Source organism: Ambystoma mexicanum, unplaced genomic scaffold (assembly GCF_040938575.1).
Source record: "Ambystoma mexicanum isolate Mex_15411 unplaced genomic scaffold, UKY_AmexF1_1 Mex_scaf34, whole genome shotgun sequence".
NCBI classification, from domain to species: domain Eukaryota; kingdom Metazoa; phylum Chordata; class Amphibia; order Caudata; family Ambystomatidae; genus Ambystoma; species Ambystoma mexicanum.
Window position 1 is genome coordinate 1,411,698 of NW_027182449.1, and position 18,076 is coordinate 1,429,773.

The window sequence follows — 18,076 nt, forward strand, 5'->3', positions numbered from 1 at the left end:
AAGGTAAGGGCCTCAACCAACATCGCCCTCTGCCTTCCAAAGAGTCGAGGTGTCCCCAGCAGGAAAATTGTGTGTGTGTATTTCTTCTTTTTTTAGAGATGCTTTCTATTTTTGTAAGGAACCGACGCCTGGGTGAGTGCTAGTGTGGCTTGAGGTAAATTTACGGGCAGCTTCTTTGCAAACTTTTGCCAAACCAACTTGGGGCAGCACTGGGGTAGAGAGTCAGCCTTCCGCTGATGCCTGCCTAGGCGTGGCTGGGCTGGGGGCCTCAGTTGCTGTTACTGGGCCTGCTTCTTTCCTGGACTTGTAGGCCGCCAGCCTGAGAAGGTAAGGCCTCAACCAACATCGCCCTCTGCCTTCCAAAGAGTCGAGGAGACCGCAGCAGGAAAATTGTGTGTGTGTTTATTTCTTCTTTTTTTAGAGGTGCTTTCTATTTTTGTAAGGAACTGACGCCTGGGTGAGTGCTAGTGTGGCGTGAGTTAAATTTACAGGCATCTTCTTTGCAAACTTTTGCCAAACCAACTTGGGGCAGCAGTGGGGTAGAGAGTCAGCCTTCTGCTGATGCCTGCCTAGGCGTGGCTGGGCTGGGGGCCTCAGCTGCTGTTACTGGGCCTGCTTCTTTCCTGGACTTGTAGGCCACCAGCCGGAGAAAGTAAGGGCCTCAACCAACATCGCCCTCTGCCTTCCAAAGAGTCGAGGAGTCCCCAGCAGGAAAATTGTGTGTGTGTTTATTTCTTCTTTTTTAGAGATGCTTTCTATTTTTGTAAGGAACCGACGCCTGGGTGAGTGCTAGTGTGGCTTGAGGTAAATGTGGCTTGAGGTAAATTTACGGGCAGCTTCTTTGCAAACTTTTGCCAAAACAACTTGGGGCAGCACTGGGGTAGAGAGTCAGCCTTCCGCTGATGCCTGCCTAGGCGTGGCTGGGCTGGGGGCCTCAGTTGCTGTTACTGGGCCTGCTTCTTTCCTGGACTTGTAGGCCGCCAGCCTGAGAAGGTAAGGCCTCAACCAACATCGCCCTCTGCCTTCCAAAGAGTCGAGGAGACCGCAGCAGGAAAATTGTGTGTGTGTTTATTTCTTCTTTTTTTAGAGGTGCTTTCTATTTTTGTAAGGAACTGACGCCTGGGTGAGTGCTAGTGTGGCTTGAGGTAAATTCACGGGCAGCTTCTTTGCAAACTTTTGCCAAACCAACTTGGGGCAGCAGTGGGGTAGAGAGTCAGCCTTAAGCTGATGCCTGCCTGGGCTGGGCTGGGGGCCTCAGCTGCTGTTACTGGGCCTGCTTCTTTCCTGGACTTGTAGGCCACCAGCCCGATATGGTAAGGGCCTCAACCAACATCACCCTCTGCCTTCCAAAGCGTCGAGGAGCCCCCAGCAGGAAAATTGTGTGTGTGTTTATTTCCATCTTTCTTTCCGAGTTTTTTTTTAAAGTTTTGTAAGGAACGGATGCTTGGGTGAGTGAGTGCAAGTGTGGCTTGGCCTGAATTTACAGACACTTTCTTTGCAAACATGAGTAGGCAAGTGGGTATTTCAAAAGTGGGTGCATGGAGCTGCTCGTTGCTTTTCCAAGCTGGCAGCTGTGGCTCCTGAGCTTGAGGCAAAAAGAAGGGCAGAAGCACACTGCAGAGGACAGCGTTCAGCCTTGCAAGAGGGCAGTGGACGTCGGAGGAGCCGACACAGCACAAGAGGCTCGGAATCTGCGCACTCTTCGCCTACGGCCATACCACCCTGAATGCGCCCGATCTCGGAAGCTAAGCAGGGTCGGGCCTGGTTAGTACTTGGATGGGAGACCGCCTGGGAATACCAGGTGCTGTAGGCATTTTGCTACTCTGTGCCCGATAGGCGGCGTTCGTCTTCTCCGTCTTGAACTACATTTTTCCTCCATTCCGCTTTTAATTTTAACAAACACGGCGCGTGAAAAAGGCACAGGGGCAGACAGCAGCCCTCGCTCCAATGCAGAGCCCCGTCAGAGGCGGACACGTTGTCGCCAAACTAACTTGGAGCAGCAGCAGCAGGAGACTGAAGCCAGGGCAGCAGCTTGCCGCCTCGGGTGGGTGGATGCAGCCAGAAAGGGCCACTCGTGTCCCTGGCAAAGCACCTCCAGCGTCTCCCCGTTTTCTCTCCAGTGGACGCGCAAGGCCCCCTACAGCTAGGGGAGGCAAGTGGATGGGCCTCATCTGCATATGTGGGCTCTAGAGGAAGAGTGCACCCTGGGAGACAAGGGGACACCTGGAGCGGGAAGTGCTCACGGGGGAGAAGTGCCTACAAGAGGCAGGAAGGGAGGGAGGCCACATCATGCCTCTCCATAGCCAGGCCTCTGGATGATGGGGCAGAAGCGGCCGTCACCCTAAGCTTCCTAGAAGTCCCAGCTGGGCCCCATGCTACCTAATATCTCGCCTGATCGAGCCTGGTCGAGCACTGGTCGAGCCTTCAGCCAAGGGACACAGGAGCCAAGGGGTCTGGCCTCGAGCCTTCAACCGAGGGACCCAGGAGCCCAGGGTCTGGCCTCAGTGCTTCCCAAGTCGGCCTTCAGCTGAAGCCTGCCTGGGCTGGGAGCCTCAGCTGCTGTTCCTGGGTGTGCTTCTTTCCTGCATGTGAAGGCCACCAGCGGCGAAGGTTGCCCTCCGCCTTCCAAGGAGTCGAGGGGATAGAAGCAGGAAAATTGTGTGTGTGTTTATTTCTTCTTTTTTAGAGATTCTTTCTATTTTTGTAAGGAACTGACGCTTGGGTGAGTGCTAGTGTGGCTTGAGGTAAATTCACGGGCAGCTTCTTTGCAAACTTTTGCCAAACCAACTTGGGGCAGCAGTGGGGTAGAGAGTCAGCCTTCTGCTGATGCCTGCCTAGGCGTGGCTGGGCTGGGGGCCTCAGCTGCTGTTACTGGGCCTGCTTCTTTCCTGGACTTGTAGGCCACCAGCCGGAGAAAGTAAGGGCCTCAACCAACATCGCCCTCTGCCTTCCAAAGAGTCGAGGAGTCCCCAGCAGGAAAATTGTGTGTGTGTTTATTTCTTCTTTTTTAGAGATGCTTTCTATTTTTGTAAGGAAACGACGCCTGGGTGAGTGCTAGTGTGGCGTGAGCTAAATTTACAGGCATCTTCTTTGCAAACTTTTGCCAAACCAACTTGGAGCAGCAGTGGGGTAGAGAGTCAGCCTTCTGCTGATGCCTGGGCTGGGCTGGTCTGGGGGCCTCAGCTGCTGTTACTGGGCCTGCTTCTTTCCTGGACTTGTAGGCCACCAGCCCGAGAAGGTAAGGGCCTCAACCAACATCGCCCTCTGCCTTCCAAAGAGTCGAGGTGTCCCCAGCAGGAAAATTGTGTGTGTGTATTTCTTCTTTTTTTAGAGATGCTTTCTATTTTTGTAAGGAACCGACGCCTGGGTGAGTGCTAGTGTGGCTTGAGGTAAATTTACGGGCAGCTTCTTTGCAAACTTTTGCCAAACCAACTTGGGGCAGCACTGGGGTAGAGAGTCAGCCTTCCGCTGATGCCTGCCTAGGCGTGGCTGGGCTGGGGGCCTCAGTTGCTGTTACTGGGCCTGCTTCTTTCCTGGACTTGTAGGCCGCCAGCCTGAGAAGGTAAGGCCTCAACCAACATCGCCCTCTGCCTTCCAAAGAGTCGAGGAGACCGCAGCAGGAAAATTGTGTGTGTGTTTATTTCTTCTTTTTTTAGAGGTGCTTTCTATTTTTGTAAGGAACTGACGCCTGGGTGAGTGCTAGTGTGGCGTGAGTTAAATTTACAGGCATCTTCTTTGCAAACTTTTGCCAAACCAACTTGGGGCAGCAGTGGGGTAGAGAGTCAGCCTTCTGCTGATGCCTGCCTAGGCGTGGCTGGGCTGGGGGCCTCAGCTGCTGTTACTGGGCCTGCTTCTTTCCTGGACTTGTAGGCCACCAGCCGGAGAAAGTAAGGGCCTCAACCAACATCGCCCTCTGCCTTCCAAAGAGTCGAGGAGTCCCCAGCAGGAAAATTGTGTGTGTGTTTATTTCTTCTTTTTTAGAGATGCTTTCTATTTTTGTAAGGAACCGACGCCTGGGTGAGTGCTAGTGTGGCTTGAGGTAAATGTGGCTTGAGGTAAATTTACGGGCAGCTTCTTTGCAAACTTTTGCCAAAACAACTTGGGGCAGCACTGGGGTAGAGAGTCAGCCTTCCGCTGATGCCTGCCTAGGCGTGGCTGGGCTGGGGGCCTCAGTTGCTGTTACTGGGCCTGCTTCTTTCCTGGACTTGTAGGCCGCCAGCCTGAGAAGGTAAGGCCTCAACCAACATCGCCCTCTGCCTTCCAAAGAGTCGAGGAGACCGCAGCAGGAAAATTGTGTGTGTGTTTATTTCTTCTTTTTTTAGAGGTGCTTTCTATTTTTGTAAGGAACTGACGCCTGGGTGAGTGCTAGTGTGGCTTGAGGTAAATTCACGGGCAGCTTCTTTGCAAACTTTTGCCAAACCAACTTGGGGCAGCACTGGGGTAGAGAGTCAGCCTTCCGCTGATGCCTGCCTAGGCGTGGCTGGGCTGGGGGCCTCAGTTGCTGTTACTGGGCCTGCTTCTTTCCTGGACTTGTAGGCCGCCAGCCTGAGAAGGTAAGGCCTCAACCAACATCGCCCTCTGCCTTCCAAAGAGTCGAGGAGACCGCAGCAGGAAAATTGTGTGTGTGTTTATTTCTTCTTTTTTTAGAGGTGCTTTCTATTTTTGTAAGGAACTGACGCCTGGGTGAGTGCTAGTGTGGCGTGAGTTAAATTTACAGGCATCTTCTTTGCAAACTTTTGCCAAACCAACTTGGGGCAGCAGTGGGGTAGAGAGTCAGCCTTCTGCTGATGCCTGCCTAGGCGTGGCTGGGCTGGGGGCCTCAGCTGCTGTTACTGGGCCTGCTTCTTTCCTGGACTTGTAGGCCACCAGCCGGAGAAAGTAAGGGCCTCAACCAACATCGCCCTCTGCCTTCCAAAGAGTCGAGGAGTCCCCAGCAGGAAAATTGTGTGTGTGTTTATTTCTTCTTTTTTAGAGATGCTTTCTATTTTTGTAAGGAACCGACGCCTGGGTGAGTGCTAGTGTGGCTTGAGGTAAATTTACGGGCAGCTTCTTTGCAAACTTTTGCCAAAACAACTTGGGGCAGCACTGGGGTAGAGAGTCAGCCTTCCGCTGATGCCTGCCTAGGCGTGGCTGGGCTGGGGGCCTCAGTTGCTGTTACTGGGCCTGCTTCTTTCCTGGACTTGTAGGCCGCCAGCCTGAGAAGGTAAGGCCTCAACCAACATCGCCCTCTGCCTTCCAAAGAGTCGAGGAGACCGCAGCAGGAAAATTGTGTGTGTGTTTATTTCTTCTTTTTTTAGAGGTGCTTTCTATTTTTGTAAGGAACTGACGCCTGGGTGAGTGCTAGTGTGGCTTGAGGTAAATTCACGGGCAGCTTCTTTGCAAACTTTTGCCAAACCAACTTGGGGCAGCAGTGGGGTAGAGAGTCAGCCTTAAGCTGATGCCTGCCTGGGCTGGGCTGGGCTGGGGGCCTCAGCTGCTGTTACTGGGCCTGCTTCTTTCCTGGACTTGTAGGTCACCAGCCCGATATGGTAAGGGCCTCAACCAACATCACCCTCTGCCTTCCAAAGCGTCGAGGAGCCCCCAGCAGGAAAATTGTGTGTGTGTTTATTTCCATCTTTCTTTCCGAGTTTTTTTTTAAAGTTTTGTAAGGAACGGATGCTTGGGTGAGTGAGTGCAAGTGTGGCTTGGCCTGAATTTACAGACACTTTCTTTGCAAACATGAGTAGGCAAGTGGGTATTTCAAAAGTGGGTGCATGGAGCTGCTCGTTGCTTTTCCAAGCTGGCAGCTGTGGCTCCTGAGCTTGAGGCAAAAAGAAGGGCAGAAGCACACTGCAGAGGACAGCGTTCAGCCTTGCAAGAGGGCAGTGGACGTCGGAGGAGCCGACACAGCACAAGAGGCTCGGAATCGGCGCACTCTTCGCCTACGGCCATACCACCCTGAATGCGCCCGATCTCGTCCGATCTCGGAAGCTAAGCAGGGTCGGGCCTGGTTAGTACTTGGATGGGAGACCGCCTGGGAATACCAGGTGCTGTAGGCATTTTGCTACTCTGTGCCCGATAGGCGGAGTTCGTCTTCTCCGTCTTGAACTACATTTTTCCTCCATTCCGCTTTTAATTTTAACAAACACGGCGCGTGAAAAAGGCACAGGGGCAGACAGCAGCCCTCGCTCCAATGCAGAGCCCCGTCAGAGGCGGACACGTTGTCGCCAAACTAACTTGGAGCAGCAGCAGCAGCAGCAGGAGACTGAAGCCAGGGCAGCAGCTTGCCGCCTCGGGTGGGTGGATGCAGCCAGAAAGGGCCACTCGTGTCCCTGGCAAAGCACCTCCAGCGTCTCCCCGTTTTCTCTCCAGTGGACGCGCAAGGCCCCCTACAGCTAGGGGAGGCAAGTGGATGGGCCTCATCTGCATATGTGGGCTCTAGAGGAAGAGTGCACCCTGGGAGACAAGGGGACACCTGGAGCGGGAAGTGCTCACGGGGGAGAAGTGCCTACAAGAGGCAGGAAGGGAGGGAGGCCACATCATGCCTCTCCATAGCCAGGCCTCTGGATGATGGGGCAGAAGCGGCCGTCACCCTAAGCTTCCTAGAAGTCCCAGCTGGGCCCCATGCTACCTAATATCTCGCCTGATCGAGCCTGGTCGAGCACTGGTCGAGCCTTCAGCCAAGGGACACAGGAGCCAAGGGGTCTGGCCTCGAGCCTTCAACCGAGGGACCCAGGAGCCCAGGGTCTGGCCTCAGTGCTTCCCAAGTCGGCCTTCAGCTGAAGCCTGCCTGGGCTGGGAGCCTCAGCTGCTGTTCCTGGGTGTGCTTCTTTCCTGCATGTGAAGGCCACCAGCGGCGAAGGTTGCCCTCCGCCTTCCAAGGAGTCGAGGGGATAGAAGCAGGAAAATTGTGTGTGTGTTTATTTCTTCTTTTTTAGAGATTCTTTCTATTTTTGTAAGGAACTGACGCCTGGGTGAGTGCTAGTGTGGCTTGAGGTAAATTCACGGGCAGCTTCTTTGCAAACTTTTGCCAAACCAACTTGGGGCAGCAGTGGGGTAGAGAGTCAGCCTTCTGCTGATGCCTGCCTAGGCGTGGCTGGGCTGGGGGCCTCAGCTGCTGTTACTGGGCCTGCTTCTTTCCTGGACTTGTAGGCCACCAGCCGGAGAAAGTAAGGGCCTCAACCAACATCGCCCTCTGCCTTCCAAAGAGTCGAGGAGTCCCCAGCAGGAAAATTGTGTGTGTGTTTATTTCTTCTTTTTTAGAGATGCTTTCTATTTTTGTAAGGAAACGACGCCTGGGTGAGTGCTAGTGTGGCGTGAGCTAAATTTACAGGCATCTTCTTTGCAAACTTTTGCCAAACCAACTTGGAGCAGCAGTGGGGTAGAGAGTCAGCCTTCTGCTGATGCCTGCCTGGGCTGGGCTGGTCTGGGGGCCTCAGCTGCTGTTACTGGGCCTGCTTCTTTCCTGGACTTGTAGGCCACCAGCCCGAGAAGGTAAGGGCCTCAACCAACATCGCCCTCTGCCTTCCAAAGAGTCGAGGTGTCCCCAGCAGGAAAATTGTGTGTGTGTATTTCTTCTTTTTTTAGAGATGCTTTCTATTTTTGTAAGGAACCGACGCCTTGGTGAGTGCTAGTGTGGCTTGAGGTAAATTTACGGGCAGCTTCTTTGCAAACTTTTGCCAAACCAACTTGGGGCAGCACTGGGGTAGAGAGTCAGCCTTCCGCTGATGCCTGCCTAGGCGTGGCTGGGCTGGGGGCCTCAGTTGCTGTTACTGGGCCTGCTTCTTTCCTGGACTTGTAGGCCGCCAGCCTGAGAAGGTAAGGCCTCAACCAACATCGCCCTCTGCCTTCCAAAGAGTCGAGGAGACCGCAGCAGGAAAATTGTGTGTGTGTTTATTTCTTCTTTTTTTAGAGGTGCTTTCTATTTTTGTAAGGAACTGACGCCTGGGTGAGTGCTAGTGTGGCGTGAGTTAAATTTACAGGCATCTTCTTTGCAAACTTTTGCCAAACCAACTTGGGGCAGCAGTGGGGTAGAGAGTCAGCCTTCTGCTGATGCCTGCCTAGGCGTGGCTGGGCTGGGGGCCTCAGCTGCTGTTACTGGGCCTGCTTCTTTCCTGGACTTGTAGGCCACCAGCCGGAGAAAGTAAGGGCCTCAACCAACATCGCCCTCTGCCTTCCAAAGAGTCGAGGAGTCCCCAGCAGGAAAATTGTGTGTGTGTTTATTTCTTCTTTTTTAGAGATGCTTTCTATTTTTGTAAGGAACCGACGCCTGGGTGAGTGCTAGTGTGGCTTGAGGTAAATGTGGCTTGAGGTAAATTTACGGGCAGCTTCTTTGCAAACTTTTGCCAAAACAACTTGGGGCAGCACTGGGGTAGAGAGTCAGCCTTCCGCTGATGCCTGCCTAGGCGTGGCTGGGCTGGGGGCCTCAGTTGCTGTTACTGGGCCTGCTTCTTTCCTGGACTTGTAGGCCGCCAGCCTGAGAAGGTAAGGCCTCAACCAACATCGCCCTCTGCCTTCCAAAGAGTCGAGGAGACCGCAGCAGGAAAATTGTGTGTGTGTTTATTTCTTCTTTTTTTAGAGGTGCTTTCTATTTTTGTAAGGAACTGACGCCTGGGTGAGTGCTAGTGTGGCTTGAGGTAAATTCACGGGCAGCTTCTTTGCAAACTTTTGCCAAACCAACTTGGGGCAGCAGTGGGGTAGAGAGTCAGCCTTAAGCTGATGCCTGCCTGGGCTGGGCTGGGGGCCTCAGCTGCTGTTACTGGGCCTGCTTCTTTCCTGGACTTGTAGGCCACCAGCCCGATATGGTAAGGGCCTCAACCAACATCACCCTCTGCCTTCCAAAGCGTCGAGGAGCCCCCAGCAGGAAAATTGTGTGTGTGTTTATTTCCATCTTTCTTTCCGAGTTTTTTTTTAAAGTTTTGTAAGGAACGGATGCTTGGGTGAGTGAGTGCAAGTGTGGCTTGGCCTGAATTTACAGACACTTTCTTTGCAAACATGAGTAGGCAAGTGGGTATTTCAAAAGTGGGTGCATGGAGCTGCTCGTTGCTTTTCCAAGCTGGCAGCTGTGGCTCCTGAGCTTGAGGCAAAAAGAAGGGCAGAAGCACACTGCAGAGGACAGCGTTCAGCCTTGCAAGAGGGCAGTGGACGTCGGAGGAGCCGACACAGCACAAGAGGCTCGGAATCTGCGCACTCTTCGCCTACGGCCATACCACCCTGAATGCGCCCGATCTCGTCCGATCTCGGAAGCTAAGCAGGGTCGGGCCTGGTTAGTACTTGGATGGGAGACCGCCTGGGAATACCAGGTGCTGTAGGCATTTTGCTACTCTGTGCCCGATAGGCGGCGTTCGTCTTCTCCGTCTTGAACTACATTTTTCCTCCATTCCGCTTTTAATTTTAACAAACACGGTGCGTGAAAAAGGCACAGGGGCAGACAGCAGCCCTCGCTCCAATGCAGAGCCCCGTCAGAGGCGGACACGTTGTCGCCAAACTAACTTGGAGCAGCAGCAGCAGGAGACTGAAGCCAGGGCAGCAGCTTGCCGCCTCGGGTGGGTGGATGCAGCCAGAAAGGGCCACTCGTGTCCCTGGCAAAGCACCTCCAGCGTCTCCCCGTTTTCTCTCCAGTGGACGCGCAAGGCCCCCTACAGCTAGGGGAGGCAAGTGGATGGGCCTCATCTGCATATGTGGGCTCTAGAGGAAGAGTGCACCCTGGGAGACAAGGGGACACCTGGAGCGGGAAGTGCTCACGGGGGAGAAGTGCCTACAAGAGGCAGGAAGGGAGGGAGGCCACATCATGCCTCTCCATAGCCAGGCCTCTGGATGATGGGGCAGAAGCGGCCGTCACCCTAAGCTTCCTAGAAGTCCCAGCTGGGCCCCATGCTACCTAATATCTCGCCTGATCGAGCCTGGTCGAGCACTGGTCGAGCCTTCAGCCAAGGGACACAGGAGCCAAGGGGTCTGGCCTCGAGCCTTCAGCCGAGGGACCCAGGAGCCCAGGGTCTGGCCTCAGTGCTTCCCAAGTCGGCCTTCAGCTGAAGCCTGCCTGGGCTGGGAGCCTCAGCTGCTGTTCCTGGGTGTGCTTCTTTCCTGCATGTGAAGGCCACCAGCGGCGAAGGTTGCCCTCCGCCTTCTAAGGAGTCGAGGAGACCGCAGCAGGAAAATTGTGTGTGTGTTTATTTCTTCTTTTTTTAGAGGTGCTTTCTATTTTTGCAAGGAACTGACGCCTGGATGAGTGCTAGTGTGGCTTGAGGTAAATTCACGGGCAGCTTCTTTGCAAACTTTTGCCAAACCAACTTGGGGCAGCAGTGGGGTAGAGAGTCAGCCTTCTGCTGATGCCTGCCTAGGCGTGGCTGGGCTGGGGGCCTCAGCTGCTGTTACTGGGCCTGCTTCTTTCCTGGACTTGTAGGCCACCAGCCGGAGAAAGTAAGGGCCTCAACCAACATCGCCCTCTGCCTTCCAAAGAGTCGAGGAGTCCCCAGCAGGAAAATTGTGTGTGTGTTTATTTCTTCTTTTTTAGAGATGCTTTCTATTTTTGTAAGGAAACGACGCCTGGGTGAGTGCTAGTGTGGCGTGAGCTAAATTTACAGGCATCTTCTTTGCAAACTTTTGCCAAACCAACTTGGAGCAGCAGTGGGGTAGAGAGTCAGCCTTCTGCTGATGCCTGCCTGGGCTGGGCTGGTCTGGGGGCCTCAGCTGCTGTTACTGGGCCTGCTTCTTTCCTGGACTTGTAGGCCACCAGCCCGAGAAGGTAAGGGCCTCAACCAACATCGCCCTCTGCCTTCCAAAGAGTCGAGGTGTCCCCAGCAGGAAAATTGTGTGTGTGTATTTCTTCTTTTTTTAGAGATGCTTTCTATTTTTGTAAGGAACCGACGCCTGGGTGAGTGCTAGTGTGGCTTGAGGTAAATTTACGGGCAGCTTCTTTGCAAACTTTTGCCAAACCAACTTGGGGCAGCACTGGGGTAGAGAGTCAGCCTTCCGCTGATGCCTGCCTAGGCGTGGCTGGGCTGGGGGCCTCAGTTGCTGTTACTGGGCCTGCTTCTTTCCTGGACTTGTAGGCCGCCAGCCTGAGAAGGTAAGGCCTCAACCAACATCGCCCTCTGCCTTCCAAAGAGTCGAGGAGACCGCAGCAGGAAAATTGTGTGTGTGTTTATTTCTTCTTTTTTTAGAGGTGCTTTCTATTTTTGTAAGGAACTGACGCCTGGGTGAGTGCTAGTGTGGCGTGAGTTAAATTTACAGGCATCTTCTTTGCAAACTTTTGCCAAACCAACTTGGGGCAGCAGTGGGGTAGAGAGTCAGCCTTCTGCTGATGCCTGCCTAGGCGTGGCTGGGCTGGGGGCCTCAGCTGCTGTTACTGGGCCTGCTTCTTTCCTGGACTTGTAGGCCACCAGCCGGAGAAAGTAAGGGCCTCAACCAACATCGCCCTCTGCCTTCCAAAGAGTCGAGGAGTCCCCAGCAGGAAAATTGTGTGTGTGTTTATTTCTTCTTTTTTAGAGATGCTTTCTATTTTTGTAAGGAACCGACGCCTGGGTGAGTGCTAGTGTGGCTTGAGGTAAATTTACGGGCAGCTTCTTTGCAAACTTTTGCCAAAACAACTTGGGGCAGCACTGGGGTAGAGAGTCAGCCTTCCGCTGATGCCTGCCTAGGCGTGGCTGGGCTGGGGGCCTCAGTTGCTGTTACTGGGCCTGCTTCTTTCCTGGACTTGTAGGCCGCCAGCCTGAGAAGGTAAGGCCTCAACCAACATCGCCCTCTGCCTTCCAAAGAGTCGAGGAGACCGCAGCAGGAAAATTGTGTGTGTGTTTATTTCTTCTTTTTTTAGAGGTGCTTTCTATTTTTGTAAGGAACTGACGCCTGGGTGAGTGCTAGTGTGGCTTGAGGTAAATTCACGGGCAGCTTCTTTGCAAACTTTTGCCAAACCAACTTGGGGCAGCAGTGGGGTAGAGAGTCAGCCTTAAGCTGATGCCTGCCTGGGCTGGGCTGGGCTGGGGGCCTCAGCTGCTGTTACTGGGCCTGCTTCTTTCCTGGACTTGTAGGTCACCAGCCCGATATGGTAAGGGCCTCAACCAACATCACCCTCTGCCTTCCAAAGCGTCGAGGAGCCCCCAGCAGGAAAATTGTGTGTGTGTTTATTTCCATCTTTCTTTCCGAGTTTTTTTTTAAAGTTTTGTAAGGAACGGATGCTTGGGTGAGTGAGTGCAAGTGTGGCTTGGCCTGAATTTACAGACACTTTCTTTGCAAACATGAGTAGGCAAGTGGGTATTTCAAAAGTGGGTGCATGGAGCTGCTCGTTGCTTTTCCAAGCTGGCAGCTGTGGCTCCTGAGCTTGAGGCAAAAAGAAGGGCAGAAGCACACTGCAGAGGACAGCGTTCAGCCTTGCAAGAGGGCAGTGGACGTCGGAGGAGCCGACACAGCACAAGAGGCTCGGAATCGGCGCACTCTTCGCCTACGGCCATACCACCCTGAATGCGCCCGATCTCGTCCGATCTCGGAAGCTAAGCAGGGTCGGGCCTGGTTAGTACTTGGATGGGAGACCGCCTGGGAATACCAGGTGCTGTAGGCATTTTGCTACTCTGTGCCCGATAGGCGGAGTTCGTCTTCTCCGTCTTGAACTACATTTTTCCTCCATTCCGCTTTTAATTTTAACAAACACGGCGCGTGAAAAAGGCACAGGGGCAGACAGCAGCCCTCGCTCCAATGCAGAGCCCCGTCAGAGGCGGACACGTTGTCGCCAAACTAACTTGGAGCAGCAGCAGCAGCAGCAGGAGACTGAAGCCAGGGCAGCAGCTTGCCGCCTCGGGTGGGTGGATGCAGCCAGAAAGGGCCACTCGTGTCCCTGGCAAAGCACCTCCAGCGTCTCCCCGTTTTCTCTCCAGTGGACGCGCAAGGCCCCCTACAGCTAGGGGAGGCAAGTGGATGGGCCTCATCTGCATATGTGGGCTCTAGAGGAAGAGTGCACCCTGGGAGACAAGGGGACACCTGGAGCGGGAAGTGCTCACGGGGGAGAAGTGCCTACAAGAGGCAGGAAGGGAGGGAGGCCACATCATGCCTCTCCATAGCCAGGCCTCTGGATGATGGGGCAGAAGCGGCCGTCACCCTAAGCTTCCTAGAAGTCCCAGCTGGGCCCCATGCTACCTAATATCTCGCCTGATCGAGCCTGGTCGAGCACTGGTCGAGCCTTCAGCCAAGGGACACAGGAGCCAAGGGGTCTGGCCTCGAGCCTTCAGCCGAGGGACCCAGGAGCCCAGGGTCTGGCCTCAGTGCTTCCCAAGTCGGCCTTCAGCTGAAGCCTGCCTGGGCTGGGAGCCTCAGCTGCTGTTCCTGGGTGTGCTTCTTTCCTGCATGTGAAGGCCACCAGCGGCGAAGGTTGCCCTCCGCCTTCTAAGGAGTCGAGGAGACCGCAGCAGGAAAATTGTGTGTGTGTTTATTTCTTCTTTTTTTAGAGGTGCTTTCTATTTTTGCAAGGAACTGACGCCTGGATGAGTGCTAGTGTGGCTTGAGGTAAATTCACGGGCAGCTTCTTTGCAAACTTTTGCCAAACCAACTTGGGGCAGCAGTGGGGTAGAGAGTCAGCCTTCTGCTGATGCCTGCCTAGGCGTGGCTGGGCTGGGGGCCTCAGCTGCTGTTACTGGGCCTGCTTCTTTCCTGGACTTGTAGGCCACCAGCCGGAGAAAGTAAGGGCCTCAACCAACATCGCCCTCTGCCTTCCAAAGAGTCGAGGAGTCCCCAGCAGGAAAATTGTGTGTGTGTTTATTTCTTCTTTTTTAGAGATGCTTTCTATTTTTGTAAGGAAACGACGCCTGGGTGAGTGCTAGTGTGGCGTGAGCTAAATTTACAGGCATCTTCTTTGCAAACTTTTGCCAAACCAACTTGGAGCAGCAGTGGGGTAGAGAGTCAGCCTTCTGCTGATGCCTGCCTGGGCTGGGCTGGTCTGGGGGCCTCAGCTGCTGTTACTGGGCCTGCTTCTTTCCTGGACTTGTAGGCCACCAGCCCGAGAAGGTAAGGGCCTCAACCAACATCGCCCTCTGCCTTCCAAAGAGTCGAGGTGTCCCCAGCAGGAAAATTGTGTGTGTGTATTTCTTCTTTTTTTAGAGATGCTTTCTATTTTTGTAAGGAACCGACGCCTGGGTGAGTGCTAGTGTGGCTTGAGGTAAATTTACGGGCAGCTTCTTTGCAAACTTTTGCCAAACCAACTTGGGGCAGCACTGGGGTAGAGAGTCAGCCTTCCGCTGATGCCTGCCTAGGCGTGGCTGGGCTGGGGGCCTCAGTTGCTGTTACTGGGCCTGCTTCTTTCCTGGACTTGTAGGCCGCCAGCCTGAGAAGGTAAGGCCTCAACCAACATCGCCCTCTGCCTTCCAAAGAGTCGAGGAGACCGCAGCAGGAAAATTGTGTGTGTGTTTATTTCTTCTTTTTTTAGAGGTGCTTTCTATTTTTGTAAGGAACTGACGCCTGGGTGAGTGCTAGTGTGGCGTGAGTTAAATTTACAGGCATCTTCTTTGCAAACTTTTGCCAAACCAACTTGGGGCAGCAGTGGGGTAGAGAGTCAGCCTTCTGCTGATGCCTGCCTAGGCGTGGCTGGGCTGGGGGCCTCAGCTGCTGTTACTGGGCCTGCTTCTTTCCTGGACTTGTAGGCCACCAGCCGGAGAAAGTAAGGGCCTCAACCAACATCGCCCTCTGCCTTCCAAAGAGTCGAGGAGTCCCCAGCAGGAAAATTGTGTGTGTGTTTATTTCTTCTTTTTTAGAGATGCTTTCTATTTTTGTAAGGAACCGACGCCTGGGTGAGTGCTAGTGTGGCTTGAGGTAAATTTACGGGCAGCTTCTTTGCAAACTTTTGCCAAAACAACTTGGGGCAGCACTGGGGTAGAGAGTCAGCCTTCCGCTGATGCCTGCCTAGGCGTGGCTGGGCTGGGGGCCTCAGTTGCTGTTACTGGGCCTGCTTCTTTCCTGGACTTGTAGGCCGCCAGCCTGAGAAGGTAAGGCCTCAACCAACATCGCCCTCTGCCTTCCAAAGAGTCGAGGAGACCGCAGCAGGAAAATTGTGTGTGTGTTTATTTCTTCTTTTTTTAGAGGTGCTTTCTATTTTTGTAAGGAACTGACGCCTGGGTGAGTGCTAGTGTGGCTTGAGGTAAATTCACGGGCAGCTTCTTTGCAAACTTTTGCCAAACCAACTTGGGGCAGCAGTGGGGTAGAGAGTCAGCCTTAAGCTGATGCCTGCCTGGGCTGGGCTGGGCTGGGGGCCTCAGCTGCTGTTACTGGGCCTGCTTCTTTCCTGGACTTGTAGGTCACCAGCCCGATATGGTAAGGGCCTCAACCAACATCACCCTCTGCCTTCCAAAGCGTCGAGGAGCCCCCAGCAGGAAAATTGTGTGTGTGTTTATTTCCATCTTTCTTTCCGAGTTTTTTTTTAAAGTTTTGTAAGGAACGGATGCTTGGGTGAGTGAGTGCAAGTGTGGCTTGGCCTGAATTTACAGACACTTTCTTTGCAAACATGAGTAGGCAAGTGGGTATTTCAAAAGTGGGTGCATGGAGCTGCTCGTTGCTTTTCCAAGCTGGCAGCTGTGGCTCCTGAGCTTGAGGCAAAAAGAAGGGCAGAAGCACACTGCAGAGGACAGCGTTCAGCCTTGCAAGAGGGCAGTGGACGTCGGAGGAGCCGACACAGCACAAGAGGCTCGGAATCGGCGCACTCTTCGCCTACGGCCATACCACCCTGAATGCGCCCGATCTCGTCCGATCTCGGAAGCTAAGCAGGGTCGGGCCTGGTTAGTACTTGGATGGGAGACCGCCTGGGAATACCAGGTGCTGTAGGCATTTTGCTACTCTGTGCCCGATAGGCGGCGTTCGTCTTCTCCGTCTTGAACTACATTTTTCCTCCATTCCGCTTTTAATTTTAACAAACACGGCGCGTGAAAAAGGCACAGGGGCAGACAGCAGCCCTCGCTCCAATGCAGAGCCCCGTCAGAGGCGGACACGTTGTCGCCAAACTAACTTGGAGCAGCAGCAGCAGCAGCAGCAGGAGACTGAAGCCAGGGCAGCAGCTTGCCGCCTCGGGTGGGTGGATGCAGCCAGAAAGGGCCACTCGTGTCCCTGGCAAAGCACCTCCAGCGTCTCCCCGTTTTCTCTCCAGTGGACGCGCAAGGCCCCCTACAGCTAGGGGAGGCAAGTGGATGGGCCTCATCTGCATATGTGGGCTCTAGAGGAAGAGTGCACCATGGGAGACAAGGGGACACCTGGAGCGGGAAGTGCTCACGGGGGAGAAGTGCCTACAAGAGGCAGGAAGGGAGGGAGGCCACATCATGCCTCTCCATAGCCAGGCCTCTGGATGATGGGGCAGAAGCGGCCGTCACCCTAAGCTTCCTAGAAGTCCCAGCTGGGCCCCATGCTACCTAATATCTCGCCTGATCGAGCCTGGTCGAGCACTGGTCGAGCCTTCAGCCAAGGGACACAGGAGCCAAGGGGTCTGGCCTCGAGCCTTCAACCGAGGGACCCAGGAGCCCAGGGTCTGGCCTCAGTGCTTCCCAAGTCGGCCTTCAGCTGAAGCCTGCCTGGGCTGGGAGCCTCAGCTGCTGTTCCTGGGTGTGCTTCTTTCCTGCATGTGAAGGCCACCAGCGGCGAAGGTTGCCCTCCGCCTTCCAAGGAGTCGAGGGGATAGAAGCAGGAAAATTGTGTGTGTGTTTATTTCTTCTTTTTTAGAGATTCTTTCTATTTTTGTAAGGAACTGACGCTTGGGTGAGTGCTAGTGTGGCTTGAGGTAAATTCACGGGCAGCTTCTTTGCAAACTTTTGCCAAACCAACTTGGGGCAGCAGTGGGGTAGAGAGTCAGCCTTCTGCTGATGCCTGCCTAGGCGTGGCTGGGCTGGGGGCCTCAGCTGCTGTTACTGGGCCTGCTTCTTTCCTGGACTTGTAGGCCACCAGCCGGAGAAAGTAAGGGCCTCAACCAACATCGCCCTCTGCCTTCCAAAGAGTCGAGGAGTCCCCAGCAGGAAAATTGTGTGTGTGTTTATTTCTTCTTTTTTAGAGATGCTTTCTATTTTTGTAAGGAAACGACGCCTGGGTGAGTGCTAGTGTGGCGTGAGCTAAATTTACAGGCATCTTCTTTGCAAACTTTTGCCAAACCAACTTGGAGCAGCAGTGGGGTAGAGAGTCAGCCTTCTGCTGATGCCTGGGCTGGGCTGGTCTGGGGGCCTCAGCTGCTGTTACTGGGCCTGCTTCTTTCCTGGACTTGTAGGCCACCAGCCCGAGAAGGTAAGGGCCTCAACCAACATCGCCCTCTGCCTTCCAAAGAGTCGAGGTGTCCCCAGCAGGAAAATTGTGTGTGTGTATTTCTTCTTTTTTTAGAGATGCTTTCTATTTTTGTAAGGAACCGACGCCTGGGTGAGTGCTAGTGTGGCTTGAGGTAAATTTACGGGCAGCTTCTTTGCAAACTTTTGCCAAACCAACTTGGGGCAGCACTGGGGTAGAGAGTCAGCCTTCCGCTGATGCCTGCCTAGGCGTGGCTGGGCTGGGGGCCTCAGTTGCTGTTACTGGGCCTGCTTCTTTCCTGGACTTGTAGGCCGCCAGCCTGAGAAGGTAAGGCCTCAACCAACATCGCCCTCTGCCTTCCAAAGAGTCGAGGAGACCGCAGCAGGAAAATTGTGTGTGTGTTTATTTCTTCTTTTTTTAGAGGTGCTTTCTATTTTTGTAAGGAACTGACGCCTGGGTGAGTGCTAGTGTGGCGTGAGTTAAATTTACAGGCATCTTCTTTGCAAACTTTTGCCAAACCAACTTGGGGCAGCAGTGGGGTAGAGAGTCAGCCTTCTGCTGATGCCTGCCTAGGCGTGGCTGGGCTGGGGGCCTCAGCTGCTGTTACTGGGCCTGCTTCTTTCCTGGACTTGTAGGCCACCAGCCGGAGAAAGTAAGGGCCTCAACCAACATCGCCCTCTGCCTTCCAAAGAGTCGAGGAGTCCCCAGCAGGAAAATTGTGTGTGTGTTTATTTCTTCTTTTTTAGAGATGCTTTCTATTTTTGTAAGGAACCGACGCCTGGGTGAGTGCTAGTGTGGCTTGAGGTAAATGTGGCTTGAGGTAAATTTACGGGCAGCTTCTTTGCAAACTTTTGCCAAAACAACTTGG

At 53.9% G+C, this 18,076-nt stretch overlaps 4 non-coding genes and 1 pseudogene across 4 annotated transcripts; all 5 read left to right on the forward strand.

The window, feature by feature from the left end:
* The first annotated feature begins 1,704 nt into the window (after positions 1–1,704).
* LOC138559056 (5S ribosomal RNA) lies at positions 1,705–1,813 on the forward strand (annotated as a pseudogene).
* A 4,106-nt stretch (positions 1,814–5,919) lies between these two features.
* On the forward strand, positions 5,920–6,038 carry LOC138558830 (5S ribosomal RNA). Its single transcript, XR_011298949.1, has one exon. It is a non-coding gene; the product is annotated as a 5S ribosomal RNA (ribosomal RNA).
* Positions 6,039–9,174: 3,136 nt separating this feature from the next.
* LOC138558832 (5S ribosomal RNA) lies at positions 9,175–9,293 on the forward strand. The gene has a single exon (XR_011298951.1). It is a non-coding gene; the product is annotated as a 5S ribosomal RNA (ribosomal RNA).
* A 3,120-nt stretch (positions 9,294–12,413) lies between these two features.
* LOC138558833 (5S ribosomal RNA) lies at positions 12,414–12,532 on the forward strand. The gene has a single exon (XR_011298952.1). It is a non-coding gene; the product is annotated as a 5S ribosomal RNA (ribosomal RNA).
* Positions 12,533–15,658: 3,126 nt separating this feature from the next.
* Positions 15,659–15,777, forward strand: LOC138558834 (5S ribosomal RNA). The gene has a single exon (XR_011298953.1). It is a non-coding gene; the product is annotated as a 5S ribosomal RNA (ribosomal RNA).
* The last annotated feature ends 2,299 nt before the right edge of the window (positions 15,778–18,076 follow it).